This window comes from Larus michahellis, chromosome 6, assembly GCF_964199755.1.
Source record: "Larus michahellis chromosome 6, bLarMic1.1, whole genome shotgun sequence".
In the NCBI taxonomy this organism is placed as follows: Eukaryota; Metazoa; Chordata; class Aves; order Charadriiformes; family Laridae; genus Larus; species Larus michahellis.
Window position 1 is genome coordinate 68,614,261 of NC_133901.1, and position 15,124 is coordinate 68,629,384.

At 45.0% G+C, this 15,124-nt stretch overlaps 1 protein-coding gene across 1 annotated transcript in view; it reads left to right on the forward strand.

Moving 5' to 3' along the window:
• HTRA1 (HtrA serine peptidase 1) overlaps positions 1–15,124 on the forward strand; it is a 37,046-nt gene that overhangs the window by 2,248 nt on the left and 19,674 nt on the right. The window lies entirely within an intron of this gene.

A 15,124-nucleotide genomic window follows, 5' to 3' on the forward strand; every position in this document is an offset into this window, starting at 1 on the left:
TTGCCCTGTTGCATCTCTGGTTGGAGCGATGCTTATTTTCTGTATCACTAGGAACAAAAGGAAGGTGCTAGAGAAGCCGAGCATTGCTGCAAGCAAAGCTTTTTTTCGTATGTAAAGAACCTAAAATAAAAAGAAGTGGAGAGTAGGCTGTAAAGCTGTTCCCTGGGGGCAGATTGAACTACGGATTTGAAAAGCCATTGCCTAATACGTGGTTCCTTAGAGTCGTTAATTTTTAATTTTGTTTGGAGCTCATTTTTCGGGAGTGCTTTTGCTACCTAGAGGTGGAGTTATCTTTGGTAAAATATTTTTATGCTTTCACAGTAACATATCTATATAAATAATTAGGTGAATGCAGTGCAATGGTCCAGGGAAATGAGGTAGAGAACGTGTTTAGAAAACACTTTTTTTTGTTATTTTTAAGTTTCACGTCACTTTAGTAGCTGGTCAAGTACAGTATTGTGTGTATTGTATAAAATGAAGTAAAACTCTTTGTCTTTCTCGATTTTCATCTACTACAGCCCGCTCCCGGTGCTGCTTTTGTCCTTCAGTGATTCTCGGTGCGCCTGTTCAAATACCCGGCGTGTTTATGAGAGGATGCGGAGAGGCAGGGGAAGGTTGCTCTGGGTCTGTGTGTATTTTCCTATGCAAAATGGGAATCCTGAGCCTTAAAAAGCTCAAGGAAAAATTCACAAGCCCTCGGAGCTTACTCTAGCCTCGGCCCTAAGCGGTGCTGAGAGGACGGGTGGTGGCAGGGCGCAGCACCGAGGTGCTGAGCAGGTCTGCTGCACCGTGGTGATGTGCTGTGGGGTGCAGGATCAGACACGCAGAAAGGACAAAACGGGCTCCGTCTGGAGGAACCCCGGGAACAGCGAGGGGAAAGCCCGGCTGTGGCTTTTAGCCAGGGAAATCCATGGGTTAAACTAGTGTGCAGGGCTAGAAACGCGCCCTGCCTGAGCTCACCTCTGGCAAAGTCAGGCCAGGCAGGTGATGGGCAGAGGGACACGCTGTGCGGTGGCCGATGGACTCCGTTCATTACTGCCCTGTCCTCATCTGGGACCGTGCACCCTCTCGAGCTCCCCCCTCCTGCAGTGTGGCCACGGGCAGCGTCACCGGTGGTACCCTGGGCAGATCTTCCCTCTGCCTCCAGCAGGGTGATGTAGCCTTGCTTTTCATATCGAAACCAGTGGCAGACGAGGACAAGCCATTTCTGCACCAGCCCAAGCAGGGCTGCAGGGCAGAAAATGCATAGGCTGCGTATAGACCTTGTGTGGGAAAACTCCACGGTAGTAGATACATCGTGTGTAGATGCATCGTGTACATCTGCAGCTTTCACAGAAGAAATCTTCGCTTTCTGTGAAGGACATGAGTGATGTTGGTAGAGGGTGTTCAGGCCTGCAAAGCACGTGCTGGTAGATGCTCAGCACGTGTTGGGCAGCACGGTGTCGGTCAGGACCGATGAAAATACAAAAGCACAAAAAGATGAACATCCTCTGAGGGGAAACCACGGCCGCGTCAGTGCTGGCACGGGAGTGAGGTCAGTGCAACGAGACCTCAGTATTCAGTGTGATGAGGTTCAACGCGCTGGGGAGGATGTTTTCTTTTTCTTCTGCAAATATGTTTTTGGTGCTCTTAAATCCCTCCTGTTGGCCAAGGGAAGAAGGCTCGGGATGTTCAACACACAATTTAAACCAGTCTTCCTTCCCCTCCTTGCTGCTCCCGGCAAACGCTGGCAGGCATTTTTGGGACAGTGTGCCCTTCTCTCCACGTTGTGCGCTTTGCACTGTAAAACACAAACTAACCTGGATTTGTCTTTTCACCTTTAACCAGAGTAAAAAGAAGAAAGTGCCTTGTGGTTGCGCTCCATTCCTAACTTTCCTCTGCCCCTTTTTGAGCCGGATTTTTCGGCTTTGGTATTTTTATTAGGTTTACCATGGCTAACGTGGTATCCCAGTAACCTCAGCAGTCCCCAGCCCGCTAGCATCAGGCAGTTCGTGCTTCGCTGTCGCAGGCGTGCTCGCGCCATGATGTCATATCTGGAGTTTGATGTGCGCTCTTCTGGTTTAGATTAAGCAGGTCACTGCTGCTTGCTCTGGGGGAAGGCGGAGGTGAGTTTAGGGGTAACTCTCAGTTCTAGAAAGGTGTGTTTGGCTAACGGGTACAGGTTTTGCTATTTCTTTTCATCACTTTATCACTTCATAGTTAGTTCCAGAGATTGAGAGGGAGGGAAATCCATCACTCAAACTCAGTTTCTTGCAAAGTGGCTGACTTTGTATTTTTTAAATGCACCAGGTGAAGTTGCATCCAAGAAGAAGAGGACCTCCGGTCAATAAACCATTTGTCATTAATTGAGTCCTTTAAAAAAGGCATGAGAATGAGATCCATGCAGCAGAGGATGGGAAAGAGCAGTGGATGGACCTGCCTGAATTCCTTTACCTGTAGTACGGATAGGGCTCGCGGGCTGGCAGTGCCAAGCCTTGCAGGGATGAATAATCGGGGCAGGAAGAGAAGCTCGGCTGAGAAATCTGGGAAGGTCAGGAACTAAGCCAGTTATGTATCGAGAGGAAAGTTGATATTGTTGTTATGAGCTTGGCTTTTAGCTGTTTCCCGAAAGATAACAACAGGCACATCACGGTTAGCGTGCTGAAGAAACGTTGAGAGCACTTCGCAGTTTACTTGGCACGTGTCGAGTCTATTAAAAGTGACCTGGGAGGACCGGGCATTAAAGAACTGGATGTTCAAATAAGCACTCCCGTGCTGTTAATTTTTTCTAGCTGCCTTCATCTCCCTCTGTTGCTGTGTTTGGGTGGTCTGAAAGTCATTATCTTCTGACTTTCCTCAGTCTCTTTTGCAGCACCAGGAGAAGGGGAGGGAGGGAGGGAGGGAAGAGGCAGCTGAAGGCAATGGAAATAAATAGCAACATATTTCCAGAAGAGAACAAATTCCCAAGTGTGGGATTAAAAAGCTTTTCCAAAGCCAAGTATTCAGCTCTGAGAGGAGGGAACTGTAAGAAGTGGTTTGTCTGAAGAAGCTCACCTTTTCCCCTCTCCACATCTAGATTTCCTTCCCGGGGAGCCGGCAGTAATTCTGCAGTCTCTAGACTTCAAACAGTCAAGTCGGTAAATACAGATTTGGAACAAGGAAAGATTCAATCCTTTCATCTTCTTGGGCTTTGAAATTTAAGGGTACCTGTGGACTGGACAGGAATACTTAAAGCCGTGAGTAAGCAGCAGGAGTCTTATTAAGTAGAGTTTGGATGCGATGGAGGCAGTGTATCCTGAGCAGTTAAAGGAAAGACTCCAAGAAATAGGAGAAGCTGGAAAATATTTTTCAAATGCGAATTTACGTGTGCTCAGAGTGAACGAAAGCAGCGTTAGAAATAGAAACTGGGGTACTGTGGAACTTCACTTTTGTTGTAAATAAAGTCATTCCTCACTCCCATAAACTGCTGGGGCCTCTAGGATCCCTGGCTGGACTTGGCAGTAAGTCTCACAGCGTTTGTAACTGGGCCCAAGTGAATATCTAGTATTATTTTGGAGGCTCTGTTCAGGGTGTAGAAAAAAAGAAAGACTTTATTTTGCCTTCTGGATACAGGTCAATGTGATTCCCAAATTGGTTTGCCTGCCTCAAAGAGAAGAATATAACTAAAAAATAAGCCTCAATTCCCCTGTATCGAAGGGCTGTAAAATAATGCATCCCTCTTACACAAACAGGTGGGGTTCACCTCATATCTGTAGCTAACAGGAGACATATACTGTCTTAAACTTGTCAGACGGGACACAGGTGACCGGTTATTTTATTGGTGGATTGAGGAAGACCTTGGCTACCATATTTTAGTGACCAGAGATGAATCAGGCAGCCAGACAGAGCAGCCCTTGAATTTCTGGGTTAATATCAGACACCCTGGTGCACTGATGAGATGAAGCGTGAGGCTGGTGGCCAGCTGGGTTGTGCAACTCCTTGGGAGTCCTCTGCCAGGAGACCAAAACATGTGCACGTGTATGCGTGTGCACTGAAAAAAAAATACATGCGTGTGTGTAACGTGTGAGTAGATGCATTATCCTCTGCTTTTGTTGCACACTAGCCCTGCGGGCCGGCACTGGGACGGTAGCAGGTCCTGTCGGTGCCAGCAGCAGTGAGTTAATGGCACCCGTGCTGGGGCTGCGCCCAGGGTCATGGCACAGCCATGCCACAGCCACCCTCTTAAAATTTTCTGTGTTAACCAAGCCTTGTTCTTGTGTCCATCATCTTTCCCCATCAAATTCTTTCCGGGTTTCTCAGTCTTTCCATTTCCCTGCTCTTGTAAAGCTGCCTTTTTGGTGAGGTGGGAGAGATGGAAAGCAGCGAGTAGTTCCTATATCCAGTTTTACAACCTTGTTACTAGAAATATATATAATGGTATGAGGTTCAACAAGGCCAAGTGCCGGGTCCTGCACTTCGGTCACAACAACCCCATGCAGCGCTACAGGATTGGGGCAGAGTGGCTCGAAAGCAGCCCGGCAGAAAAGGACCTGGGGGTGTTGGTGGACAGCCGGCTGAATATGAGCCAGCAGTGTGCCCAGGTGGCCAAGAAAGCCAACAGCATCCTGGCCTGTATCAGGAATAGTGTGGTGAGCCGGACTAGGGAAGTGATCATCCCCCTGTACTCGGCACTGGTGAGGCCCCACCTCGAGTACTGCGTTCAGTTTTGGGCCCCTCGCTACAAGAGGGACATTGAGGTGTTGGAGCGTGTCCAGACAAGGGCTACAAAGCTGGTGAGGGGTCTGGAGGACAAACCTTATGAAGAACGACTGAGGGAGCTGGGGCTGTTTAGCCTGGAGAAGAGGAGGCTGAGGGGAGACCTTATCACCCTCTACAACTGCCTGAAAGGAGGTTGGAGAGAGATGGGGGCTGAGCTCTTCTCCCTGGTGACAAGTGATAGGACGAGAGGAAATGGGTTCAAGTGAGGTCAGGGGAGGCTTAGATTGGATATTAGGAAACATTTTTTCACTGAAAGGGTTATTAAACATTGGAACAGGCTGCCCAGGGAGGTGGTGGATTCCCCATCCCTGGAGGTGTTTAAAAAAAGGGTAGATGGGGCACTGAGGGACATGGTTTAGAAGTGGCTTTTGTCAGGGTAGGTTAAAGGTTGGACTCGATGATCTTAAAGGTCCCTTCCAACCTCAGCCATTCTATGATTCTATGATTGGTGAGATGGAGCTCATCAAATTAAAAGAAAAACACGTTTCTGATAGCTATTGGATTTGCACATATTTTTCCTGACACACAACTGACGGATAAAATAACGCATATTAACTGTGGTAACCATGCATAAAGTTACGCAATGGTCTTAAATTTGAAATAGTTTATACAGGAGAGCACTAAGAGAAGCTCACAATGTTTTTCCAGAGGCCGATGTCATTACCCCATTTTACAGATAGCGAATCTAGGGCAGGGGAAGATAAAGAGCTTTGCTCAAGGTCAACCAGTAAGCCAGCAGCAGACCTGAGAGCAAACTGAGCTTTTATGAGTCCCCCGCTCCTTTTTCTGCCCCTTGCCAGCATCGCCGCTCCATTTTCCATTACTTTTCTTTTCCATTACTCTATTTCTTAAACTTGCAGACTGCAGTTTTGGCTTCGTTCTGCAAACAGCATCGATGATCTGTCAATCTGCATCTGCACAAAGTAATTTTGGCGGAGGGGAAGAAGTGGGTGGACCGAGCACGAGGAATAATAAGGAAGAGAAACCCAAACAACTCTCTCCCCGCCCACCGTCCCACCCCCGACAATAAACACAACCCCCCAGGAACCTCATGCTTCAACCTTTGTGGTGGCAAAGGGATGATGCATTCCTTTTTCTAGGACAACATATGCGCCGTTTGGTACGTATCAGAGAACTGCGTGTAGACCTCTAGCTCTAAAGGTAAAGCTCGGCTTACCCTGCTTTTCTTCTGCACTCGGACAGTAAAAGTGGGCAAGCAGAAACCACTTAAAAATAAAATACGAAAAATATTCACATAATCCATAAAATAAAGCAGACTAGGCGTGCAGGTAAAAAAGCCACTAGGTAGTAGTGAATGTTGATAGGGCAGCAGTGAATATAATGATTAGAACTCTAAATATCATAAAAATAGGCGTATTCGAGAGAGTGAAAAGTAAACCCGCTCTCCTTTTAACCTTTAAGGAGAAACTACACGTGCAGGGAGCAGGGCGCTGCGTGACAGTGGCTGGGCCGCCAGTGGCGGTGCCACCTCCCTTCCGCAGGTCTCGAAGTAGGACAGCAGACGGCAGCGTCTGTGTTAATCTGGTTTCATTTCCCAAACACTCACCGATTTCTGATGTCCACGCTAAAACTAACCTGGGCGTTCTGGGAGCGCTTCTTAAGACACGCGTAGAAAATACTGAATTTGTTCAATACGTAGTTATTCCATGGCTTTGGCGATATCGTTGTGCTGAATTTATTTATTGCACAACTCTGAAGCCCCAGAGTAGGAGGGGGTTGGGTTTTATTACTGTTTTGAGGTTTCTTCTAGAGATTTGATCCTTCTGTGTGTCATCCCTGTGTCCGTGGAAGTCCCGCCGCAGCCAAGTGGTGAAATCCATGCCTTTTCCAGCTGCAGGGAAGCAGCATCTTTGGAGGCTTTTTTTAGGCTTGCATCTTAAGAGGCTTTTTTTAGGTTTCTCGTTAGAGGAAAAAATGTTTAAAAAGCATGAAAAAAAGAACTTGGTTTTATTCCCTGGTGTCTTCGTACCAGGGTTCCTGGAAGTTGAAACTAAGTCTCTCTTAAGTAGGGATTTCTTCTAAAGATGCAGTGCGAAAGTTTCTCACATACTTAAAAAGAGACCTTAATGGTTTTATAATGTTAAGAGGAATTTTCAAGATCAGACTGCTGTTGGTTACACGTAGGATATAGGAATTACCACGTCGTTGTTACTTAATAGGCATTTTGAGGTGGTTTTGCTGGTTCTGTGCCTGCCATGCGTGGAGCTGGGAGGCAGAGCTGGGTGATGGCCTGAGTCGGAAGGGACGTAAACTGAGCAGGGCAGGAAAAAGGAGAGGAGAAATTATTCCTGACTCATCTGTTATATTTTCAGCCTTCTGCAGAGAAGAGAATACCACGTCTGCTTTAACCTGTTGCCTGAAATACTCTTTTCATTTGTCTGCAGGAAATCAGGCAGACTCTTTTCCATAACTACCTGACTTATATTTCTTACGGTAGTCCTGCCTGAACTGGAAACATTTAATGATGTTTTCAAGCGCAGAACTCTTTGCCCTTGTCCTGAATTGCCGGTCGCCTTTTTTTTTTTTTTTTTTTTTTTTTTGGTGTATCTGAGCACCTGCTTGTTCCCTGCCTTCCCTCCTCATCCCCCGGACGGACGGACCGGTGCGCCCGTGCACGGCGCGATGCTGGCGTGGCCACCCCCAGCCCTGCGTCTCTGTCAGCGGGCCGTCGACTTGCGACTAATTTGTCATCTCCTCCGATGAGCCCAGGCTCGGCATTGTATTAATATGGCAATGCTGCTCCAGGAACAGCGTGTTCCTCCTCGCAGGGCTGCGTTCCTCCGGCCCGGGGCTCCAGCCTGGCTGTTTATGCAGAAGTTGGGTTTCCTCCCACCTCACCGCTGGTGTTTACAGAAGGAATCGCAGTTTCCTGTTGTGTTAGATGGAGCTGTCGCTCCGCTCTTCATTCCTGCCCTCCCTGCTTACGCCGAACTGCTTTTTAGCCTCGTCAGCTTGGAAGTCTATGGATTTTGCTCACTGCTGCTATAACTGCGAGACTGACTTTTTGCAGGGGCAGCCGGTGCACTTGGTTTATAGAAGAATTTCTGGCATTTTTGAGGAGTGTTTATATACATATTTTCTCCCTGTCAGGTTCTGCAAGGGTCGCTAAAGCCTGAGACTCTTCCCATGAGGTAAAATAGGGGTGATGCCCGTTTTAAAGATAAATCTGAGGCACTGAAGATTCTAATTACTTTTCACAAGTTGTGTAGAGACTGAGTAACGTTCAGTTGCACACCAAGTCTCGCTCATCCTCGGTGTTCCTCCTCCTGCAGAACGTTCCAACCATTTGACGTCTATCTAGCAATTCAGCAGCTGAGTTGCAACAGAATATACTCTGTGTCTGACTCATTTACCAGTTATTCTGCCTTGTAGGCTACTGGTAGGAAAAGTTCCTGTTTGGCTGAAATTTTATATCTGAATTTAAAATTTATATCTGAAGTTATATAGGAACTTCCTACAAGAAAGCTTGTAGGGACATTGCCCAGGGGCATTGCCCATTGCCCATTCTCAGTGGCAAGAAAATCTTGCCTTACATTGAGACTGGATGCCAGGGGTTTGTTTCGTACTAAGAAGCTGGACCAAAGCTCTCTGAAGACTCTGTGCTTTACAGTTTAATTATCTTCAAATATTTTTTTTTTCTAGTTTTCTTGTTTTATAAATGCAGAAGAGCTCCATATGTGTCATTCTCTTCATGTAGCCTGGTCATTCATGTGCTACCAATATGTGCTTTTACTTATTTATACATTTGCATTTTCAATAACTTACCTTCTTAAACTCTGATCAGGGTAAAGCATTGAAGGGGGCCTACAAGAAAGATGGAGAGAGACTTTTTACAAGGGCATGTAGCGATAGGACAAGGGGTAATGGCCTCAAACTGGAAGAGGGGAGATTTAGATTAGATGTTAGGAAGAAATTCTTTGCTGTGAGGATGGTGGGACACTGGCCCAGGTTGCCCAGAGAAGCTGTGGCTGCCCCATCCCTGGAGGGGTTCAAGGCCAGGTTGGACGGGGCTTGGAGCAGCCTGGTCTGGTGGGAGGTGTCCCTGCCCAGGGCAGGGGGGTGGAACAAGGTGACCTTCCCAACCCAACCCATTCTATGATTCTATGGTTAATTTGCGGCCAGTGGTTGGCAATAGGGTGCGCGCAGAGACGTGCGTTGCTGCAGCCTCTGCACCAGCAGCAGAAACATCCTCCTGCTTGCTACGTGAGCACTTTCACACCCTTTTCCTTGAAAATCAATAAAGTCAGCTTTTGTTCTTGAGAAAATAAATTAAAACGCATAATTTACCATCATTTTTGCACTCAATTGCATGTTAGATAAGTGACCACGCACTGGTCTGAAAACTGTTTTGTGTTATCGTTAATTTGAGAGCTGTTTTGTTCTACTAACTTTGTATATATTTCCTATTTAGTTTAGCTTGGCAGCTTTTTTTTTTTTTTTGTTTAAAACCAGTGATTAAAATTGATGGTTTCAGGCTCTTGGATTAGCAGGGAAAATACAAATTTCAAAGCCTGTTACTTGCACGTTCTCTGGTGTGTGTGACAGAGCCTTTGTTAAAGGGTGCCAAGAAAGAGTTGATCATCTAAATATTATTATGATGAAAATGGACTTTATTTTCCCCTTTGCAAGTTACGCATTCATGCCAAAAAGCAATTTTACTTTAAATCCTCACTTTAATTTTGCAATGGTTCTCGCTGCAGGAAATCTTTTAAGTGAATACCGGAGTTGTGCAGTTTACTATTTGCTGGCGTAAAATGCTTGAAATCTCTCCATTATTTAGTGCTACGAAAATATCTTTGCTTTTAGGGATGTCATGGTATTTTATTTTTTTATCTGATTTTATTCTCAGAAATTTGTGACGTATCTTTAGTTTCTCCTTGGATTACACAGGGAAAAAATAACAGATGCAATAGTATCTCTATTAGCAGGGTGCTGTGGTTTAGACCTCTCAAAATTACCTCCGTTGATCTGAAAGTTGTTCTTAAGCAAATTGTCTACAATACGTAGAATGTTGTTTCTTATTTTCTTAGTATTTTCATTGCATAATATCCTTTTTTTGTTGTGTTACACAATTTATCCTTGAATAGGAAGTGGAATATTTAGGCTTGCAGTTTTATGTAATTTAAAAAAAAAAAAAAAAAAAAAAAAGGAAAAAAAGAGAAGCAGCAGATTCCCATACATCACTTTTTCCTCGTGTCTCTCCAGCGGAGCTTGCTGATACCACCATTTTCAATGTGAGCTAAGCACATTTGCTCGAGTCTGTTTCCGTCGTAGCGTCAGAGGTTTAACGTTCCTATATGACATGAATGGGAGTTTGTACAAACACCAGCAGCTGGAGTTTTATTCGGGAGGGTGGAAATTCTCCACGTAAAACTCCACAGCCTTGTGGTTTGTGTTAGCAGTCACCGATTCTGCCAGCCCAGAGGTTTCGTGAGTGCTTAAGCCCTTCTGGTTTCGTCCCGCAGAGGAACCCAAGCTGTTCTTGCAGACCCTAGTGTGCGTGTGCACCTGGGATTGGGGATTTGAATAGAAGATTGAGCAAGCAGCGAGTGCAGCAGGGAAGTAAGCATCTATTTTCAGCAACCTGGGTAGCTTAATACATTTAGCTAGCCCATAAACGTCAGCAGGTTGTGGTGGCTCTGCTCGTACGCTGGACAAGGACTTCATCGAATCGCTTATGATGCTTATGGAGTTACTGGGGAGAGATAGATTAACCACAGATCCCTGGATGCGAGCCCCATTTTCTTCCGCTGGCACCCGCCTGATGTTAGCAGACCGTGGACCCCACCAGCTGAGCTGGTCACGGTGCGTCTGATGAACTGGATGGGGTGGGGGCGAAACAGCCCTCCTGGCTGAGCGGGGCCGCTGCTGAGGTGCGAGCATGGAGCAAAACCAAAGGAGACTTTAGTTTGGTTCCCCGGGAAGGAGAGGGGCGTTGCACGTTTCCAGTACGAATCATTTTTAATGATAAACGCGGAGATGGTGCTCCACCCTCCCTGCAAGCTGCATGTGAGCATCCTCTTTAACAGTTACAAAAATATGACGACAAATGATTTCAGCTGTCTAGGTGATTACGGTTTCATGGGATTTTTTTTTTGTTTTTGGTCTTAATGGGAATGAAAATTTCTTGCTGTTTTTTAAAGCGGTCGAAGGCTTGATTCTAGACTGAATCTGAGCTTTTTGGCTTAGGACATGAAAATATCTGGTGTGGTCACATCAGGAGAGGGTAGGAGGGAGAGAGAGACTTGCTGGTGTTTGCTGGGTGGGGTGTGCCTTTTTTCCCCCCCCTCCCTGTATCTAAGATAAAGAGTCCCATTGAATGAGATAATTGTGTTGGTTCTGACTTCAGACAGTGGAAAGGAGACGGGGGAGTGTTGAGGATGCCTTAGCAAGGGCTGCCTGCAGAGGATGCAGAAGAGAAGGGGCAGCGAGCTGAGCTGGTCCTGACGGATGAGAGCAGAACCCCCTTGTCTGAAAGGGGGAAAACACATGAAAGCTGGGTGGGGAAAAAGATTTCTGCCCGAGATGTGCCTAAAGCGTTGTGTGAAGAGCTGTTCTCATGAGAGGTGGACCTACGCTGAGGGAAGACCTTCCAGAACGGCAGACCCAGTTCTCACAACTGCAGGGGAGAGGTTACTATTATGAGATTTCTATCTCCAAAGCATCCTTTCAGCTTAGCTCAAAATATTACCAAAAGCAGCGTGTATGACTTGTAAGCATTAAAGCATCAATGCCACTTTGAGCAAAGAGCTAATCAGAACCCAGATCTTAATAGGCTTTTTGGCTCATCTTTATGAAGCCAAATTATTTCAGTTGTTTACAGCTGGGTGTGCTTTTTTCCCTGGCTTGGTTTTCTGTCTTGCCTCCTAGCAGTTTGTTTACTGATATTAGCCCTATTAATGTCTGTTGGCAGAGATTTGCCTTTTCATTCGAGGGCTGACAGCCAGCACACCTTTGAAGTGCTTGAAGAACTTGAAGAATTAGTTGCCTTGGGGAATTTTTCGTGCTGTAACCTATTTATGTTTTTTTAAGTCAATTTTTGATCATTAACTGAAATCACAGCAATCGTCTTCATAATGTCATTAATAAAGGTTTCTTAACCATGCTCATGGGCATTGAGGGCATTGTGCAATAGTTCAATAAAAACATTACCAAACGCAAATAATCAAGCATATAAATATAAAGAGGAACAGTCTGCAAAGGTCCGAACATCAAAGCCTGAAGGTATTTAGGAACTAAAGCTTTATTCAAGCCCACCTCTCAGTGTTTAAAAAACCCCAACCCCAAAACCAAGAAAACAATGAAAAGACTCTATCAAGAACAAAACTCCAGAAGGGTGGGGTTTCAAAAAAACCAACACAAAACAAAAACAACAAAAAAGAAGAAAAAGGCCAGAAAATTGGGAAAACTTTATTCCCATGGATGCAACACTGGCTATACCAAAGCAGCAGTTTTGAACTCAGAAATCTACATTTTGAAGTCCAGTTTAAATATGGAATTAAAGAGCGATCCGCTTGCTTTGTCGGATACCTGTAAGTCAAGGATGGATGTGGTGGTTAGATGTAGGTATCAGAGTACGCAGGCAGTGGGGATTAAATAGGCAAAACCATATCATCAATCGAAACTTAAAGCTGTTGCTTAATAGCCGAGCACAGTCTGCTCAACCACTGTGTTGAGCACTCAACCACCGAAGAGTCTCCAGCTCCTTAAAAGTCAAAATGTGGAGGATGTTGCTTGATACCCATTCCCCCCCTAAAACTGTATTTTCTACTAAAACCCTGTACTATCAGTACAGCTGGAAAGTATGTTTGTTAGAGAGAATGGGAAAGTATCTCCTGAGAAGTTCTGAATTTCATTGTTGTCTTCTACAGTGGCTGGTGATGGCTGGAAATAAAGATATGGTTGTTGAGAAACGAGCATCTGCTCATATGAGGTTGGTATTATTGGCATTTGTATGGCAATTTAGGCTTCCATTTAGGAGCCTGTGCCTACTGGTGATTCAAATCTAAGATGAAATTTTACATGGTGGTAGTTCTTACAGGAAAGATAAGTGCACCTCTCCACTCCGACGTGCATTGCTCAGTAATCCCAAAGGGCAATTAGCTAATGGTGAGCATTAAGTTGTACGTAACGAGCAAACGGTATGCATGCACACGTGTCCATTTTAATCTCGTTTCCCCTCTGTGATATTTTTTCTCAGTGATAGAAGAAATTTTCAACATATTAACACTTCTACTGTAGCCTTCAGATTTTATGCCATCACCTGATGGTAAAGACCAGTTGATAGGAATTTTTTTTTTGTTGTTAGCATTCATCAATGAATTCATCTGAATGGTACTTTGACTTCTGTTTGTTTGCTTTAAGAAGGTATGTTTTCCATTTAAGTGGGCAGTTGTTCAAGAGCTGTTGCAAAACTGTGTTACACAATGCGAGAATTCCTAATACATAAGCAATAGGCAGGCGTGGCGAGCTCCTGTAAGCTTTTTAGGTCAGTATGCCATGAATCGGTATTTGTTATCTAACTTTTTTTGGAGTATGAAATTTTGACCTCGTAACTGTGCAGCTTAGTTTGGGACTGCACGAGGAGGCGGATTATAGGCAAAAGAGCGTCACTTCTGAAATCTTGGCATTCGCAGCCTCCGACTCAAAGCGAAGGCAGCTCTGAGATGAAGTATTAGTAGTCTCACCATGTACAGCTTGGGCATCCTTTCTCTTCTTGAATAGCAAAGTGGAAAAAAAGATTGAAGGCATAAAAAAAGCTGCGTTGTTTCCTGTGCAGCTCCCTCATCCGTGGGAGCTCCCTTTTTCAAGGGCAGGACGTGACCTTTGAACGTCTACAGCCTTGTAACTGAGATGAAATAATTTTATAAGCGGTGATAAGCATATTGATGGATACAGGAGTGCCCTGTGGCATTTTATCCCAGCATTGTGTTAATCCAATCTGATAATCTGTCAAAGCTCCTATTTAGTGCGAGTGAAGACTTCCAGACTGCAGTTCTCGTTCTCCTACCAGTTTTCCAAACCACTCCCATTATAGTTGTCAGCTCTATAGTGATGATGTGGTTCCTTTGATACCCAATATTTCTAATAAAGAGAAGAGAAATCCTTTGGTAAATTGACGTTTGTCAATCAGCAAGCCCTTATGCCTTTCTGGCATGAAAGTCCAAGGAAGACAGCTTAAGTGTAAGTCAGACAAAGCACAAAGTGCTTTTGAGGAAAACAGTAGGTGGGGACACAAGTTTCCTGATCTGCTTCATAAAGCGGATTAACGTCTCTGAACCGTGATCTGAAACTGCATAGGTGATTATGTGGTTACTGCTGTGGTTGCTGTTCGTGATTGATTGCATTTAAAAGCCCTTGAGATGCTTCATGTGGGGAAAAAACATGTTCTTAGGTGATCAGATAGAGTTTGGGTTGAACATCCACCCAGCTCACGAGGGCACTATATGCTAGTTGGCATTGGTAAATCACCTGAAACCCATTGTTCACCCCTGAATTGAACCAGCATCTGGTTAGTATTAAAAGCAGCAATGTTTTGTTCCCAAGTTATTCCTCTGAATCTCCTGCCATGGGTTTTTGCTTCCAGTATGTCCTTAAAAATTTGTGCAGTTTTCCGGTCTGGTGTTCAGATAATGAAGGTCATTCAGGAATTAGTATTGGGATGATTTTATAGGATAGTCCTGTGTCTCCTTCTACAATTCTGCAGATAAATCATCCTGTTACCCCCGTCACAGGCACTTACAGCATCCACAAGCTGCTTACTGCTTTAATCTCTGGACGGATTTAGAAGCCAAATGGCAAGGATGGATGGGAGCAGCACAGCACATCAACACTCATCTGAAAGTCAATGGCAGATTTGGCTTGTGCCTTTATAACGCAAGATGGGTGCATCAAATAAAATGGGAAGACTCATGAAAACAAAGGGTGTTTCTTGCCTCTAGGGATATACAAAATGGCTCTATGGGGTGTTCCAACTGCTTAGTCGCTCCTCATTTTAAAAAAAAAAAAAAAAAAAAAAGTTTTGCCCCTGAACTACTGGAGAAGGGGAAACTGTCAGAATTTTGAGTTTTTTCCAGAGATTTTTAGACAACTGATGGTGCAGACAGGTTTTCTGATGGCCACAGGCCACAACAGGAGTTTGGTATCCAGTTGTTTTTGAAAATCCCACTGACCTCTCTTGAATAGTCGGTGACGATGAGCTTTTGTGTTACAGCACTGCCCAGGAATGCAGAGCTTTGTGGTCCCATTGTTTTCCGATGCGAATCTATTTTGTAGCCTCGAGGGTGGTTCAGTAACTCCAAAGTACGTGGTATCTACATCTGTGGAGCTGATGGACCCCCGGTGGTTGCAGTGGAGAGGATGCGTT